We start from the raw sequence: 4131 nt of genomic DNA, 5'->3' as shown, positions 1-4131 counted from the left end.
GAACAAAATATGAGTATCATCAGCATACGACACAGGTCGTTTCAGGATCTCCTTGACCAATGGAATTGGCTTAGATTTGTCCTTGATAAAAGGATGAAGATTCTGATAGTTCTGCTGACTACAATTCCTCACAACATGACCCTGTTGACCGCATAAGAAACAACTCCGCATGTCTACACGATGTTGTTGCGAGGTAGTTGGAATAAATGATGCAGACGGTTGATGATGACTCACATTTTTAGTCATGCTTTTTGCAAACTCATCAGATAATTCAGATTTCTTCATTAAGTAAAAATCTAAATTAGAACAGTTTGAAAAACTTTTCAAGATGTCAGTTCCTGTTGACTTAACAAATTTAACTTGCTTAGCTTGTTTTAAAACTTGTTTTGCTCTTGTTATTGGATCTGATGAAACTGATGTTTTCGCTTGAGCATATTGACGTTCAAGTTCACGAACTTTTGAAGTTTCATTGACAAAACACTTTCAATAAGTTCAGGTTTGATAATACTTATTGGAATATCTTTTTCAGTGAACATCGTGTCTATTCCTTTTAACTTAAAAACTCTAGCCGATGAAGACTTAGAACTCGGAGGATTAATGAAACGCATTAAGTCCTCGTCAGAAATCTTTGGTTTAACTGACTTCTTTGCCCTCACTGGTTTGGTTTTCACAATTTCTTCATTGTTCACTTGAGATTTGAATGAACCATACACAGCTTCCTCAAACTCTTGAGGTTCGCAAAGAATATGATTAGAACTAAGAATGTTCTTATTCTTGTGTATTATCTCAGGTTCAAACACATCTTCAATAATCACTTTGTCAACATTTTCAACAAAGACCTTTTTACTTTCCACATGAGGTTTTTGAGGAGCAACTTGGGGTTTGACAATTTCAGGTTTAACCAATTTAGGTTTTTCAGAAATCACATATTCTTTTTGAATCAAATCCTCTTCTTTTCTTGCAAAAGGATTAATTTTATAATCATTATGGAAAGGTGGTGGAATTTCAACAAAACCAATACCTTTCTTGGAATCCTTTTATTTTCAGATACCTCAATGATTTCATTCAACAGAAAAGATGAATTTCTAAATTTCCCCAATTTGTTCTTCAACTCAAGAACCTCATTCTCAAGCTCAGTTATCTTTGAACGATGTTTCAAAATCTCTTGAAACTTTTGGTCATTAATGGTCATTTTCATAGATAACTCGGCCTTGAGATCGTGGTTCGTTGTCGACAATGCATTAATCTTTTCTCGAGATCTCATTTGAGACTCAAGAGATTGTCAATAAGTATCCTTAAGGAAGCAATTTCTCTTATTAGACTATCATTTTGATTTTTCAATGCTTCTAACTTAGATTTGTTAGATTCACAGTCAACACTTGATGCTTTAACAAATGAAGTAGCAGAAATAGAGTTACTAACCTCATTGATCTTGGCCATGCAAGCAAACATTGATTCGGAAGGCTTGTCGCAAGAGTCGTCAGAATCAGATCCAGAATCATTATCAGAAGACATCTCACTACCAGTTGCATCTTGATAATCTTTATGTAACCCAAACATAGCCAAATTTGCTTGAACATCATTGCATAGTAACCGTTGTGACCAATCAGTTCCATCTGCTAACATTGCTTGTGTTGTAGAAGAAGATGGTTTCTTTTCAGCATCACTTCCTCGTGGTGTAGAAGCATTTTGACTTTGACCACGAGGTCCAGTGTATTCTTTCCTTGGTTTGTCACATTCCTTCGCGAAATGCCCAAATTCTTGACAATTATAACACTTTACTTTTAATTTGTCAAAACCCAACTTCTTGTTTAAAGCTGGAAGATCTTTTCCAGTTCTCTGCATGAATCTTTTAACTTTACGGACGATCATAACCATGTTCCATTTTAAATCCATGATTTCTAGATCATCTGGATCTATCTGATCATAGTCCTCATCTGTTAAATCACTTGTGGCAATCTTACTACTCACTAAGTTTTCATATGAAGATATAAAAGCCGTCAGAAAAGCAAAGTTTTGCTCAGCTTCCTTCATATTAACACTAGGTGGTGTAGCAAATTGATTTGTATTAGTTGAACTTCCAGAACCACCCAAATTACCAGCAGAGTAGAAACAGACTTTTGGATCATTCAACATAGTTGATTCTTTTTCACTTGCAGCATGAGTAAGAAAAACAGTGATTGGAGAGATCGTTGAACTAAGAGGCATACTTCCACCATAGAAAGCTGGATCTTGATTTTCTTTGGAGGATTTTTGACACTTAAGATCGTATTCTCTGGCTTCGATCTTTTGTAAAAATTCAAGTGCCGTCAAGTCTTCATTCAAGAAATAGTCATTTTCTTTCAAGACCATTAGAAATGTTGAGTAAGAACTTGGAAGCACACTTTTAATAGTGTCAATTTTATCCCTTTCAGAAATTTCCATTTTCATCTTGTCCATTTCAGCAATTAAATGACTAAATCTTGTAGTCATCTCTTCAACTGTTTCTCCCTTCAATAGATTAAAATTCCGAAACTGAAACTTAAGCATCACTTTCTTACTCTCAGCTGTGTTTCTCATGCTTCTCTTACGCAGATGTTGAAATAAAGACGCACATCTCTTGATACTACCAACTTGATGAAAGATATTTTCTGGTAATGCTATAGTCAGAGTAGAATACGCTTTTATCTCGATTTCTAAAGCTTTCTTCTCTTCTTGTGAGTATTGAGAAACAGCTTTAGGAGTATACCCAATAGTATCATCACCAATCATTGGTGCCACATAAACTTCATCAAGACAGTAAGAGCAATCAGGATGAACAGATCCTAAATGTGCACGAAACCGAGGTTCCCACTTGGCAAAGTCACTGAACTTCATCAATCTTGGACATTTAGAATGCGAACCTATCTCGGTATCAAGTTGCAACATCTGTTGCATCAACATGTTTTGAGAAGCTAATGCATACATACCGGCCATTTTTGAAAAGTTTCAAAAATTAAAGGTTTAACGAATAAGGATTAAGATTTAACGAACTGTAACTGTAGCGAACTGCAAACAGTTGTAGCGAACTGTAAACAGTGTCTAACGAATCAACCCTTAACAAAGTTAAGACTTGATCAGCAACGAAGTACCTTAACGAATGAGGTGAGTGTTTTAGCGAATCAAAAGTCAACTTAACGAGTCAACTTAACGAATCACAAATAAGGTTAACGAATCAACCAAATGGCGAAACAGATAACGAATGAGATGAAGGTTTAGCGAATCACAAGTCAACTTAACGAATTGACCAAACGAATCACAAAGGATTAGTTTAGCGAATCACAAAGGATTAGTTTAGCGAATCAGATGATAATCAGTAACGAATCGCCAAAATAAACTTAGCGAATCACTAAGGATGCTTAGCGAATCAACTACAGTGGATTAGTGAATCACACTATAACGAATCAGGTTGTTACAACCGTTTGTAACAAACTCTGACACCTTATGCCACGTGGTAAAGGTTGTTAGGACACAAATTCCAAGAAGAACACGTGCCACACGAATCGGTTAATCTAGATAGCGAACTAGATAACACGAACCAATAAATCACACGAACTGGCTAACGAACAAGGTAGCGAAGTAACAAAATTGATAACGAATCACAGATAAACATATAGCGAATCACCAGAAAGATGATAACGAATTACGTTCATCTTCAAATCTTCAAACATTCAAAGTGATTTTCCAGAAATTATGAAGATCAACCCAGAAACCCAGAAATACCAAATCTGTAATACTACCTCGTTACTCAACAAAAACGCACAATCAACCTACTAAAATCCTCGTAACCAAATTCCGAATCCAATACACATCATCTCGTAACCTATTAACGTCAATAGCCAAACCAATTTTGACCAAAACACAACCCTGTTTCGGACTTAAACCGAAATCAATACCAAACAACACAAATCCAAACCACACCTCAATTCCTCTAATCCGAACCTCTAAAATACCTTAACCAACATGAATTCAATCCAATTCGTCCATAATTCTACCAATTCAAATCAAATTCGATTCAAAAACCTCTTAAACAGAAAAACTTAACATATCGAAATAATTAAAACACCAAATCAAGTGTAATGAGCACCAACAGCTCTGATACCACTCGTTTGT

The sequence above is a fragment of the Bidens hawaiensis genome, unplaced genomic scaffold (assembly GCF_021521415.1).
Source record: "Bidens hawaiensis isolate Kalapana, Puna unplaced genomic scaffold, B.hawaiensis_p1.1 tig00029115_1, whole genome shotgun sequence".
In the NCBI taxonomy this organism is placed as follows: Eukaryota; Viridiplantae; Streptophyta; class Magnoliopsida; order Asterales; family Asteraceae; genus Bidens; species Bidens hawaiensis.
This window is presented reverse-complemented; position numbering follows the sequence as displayed.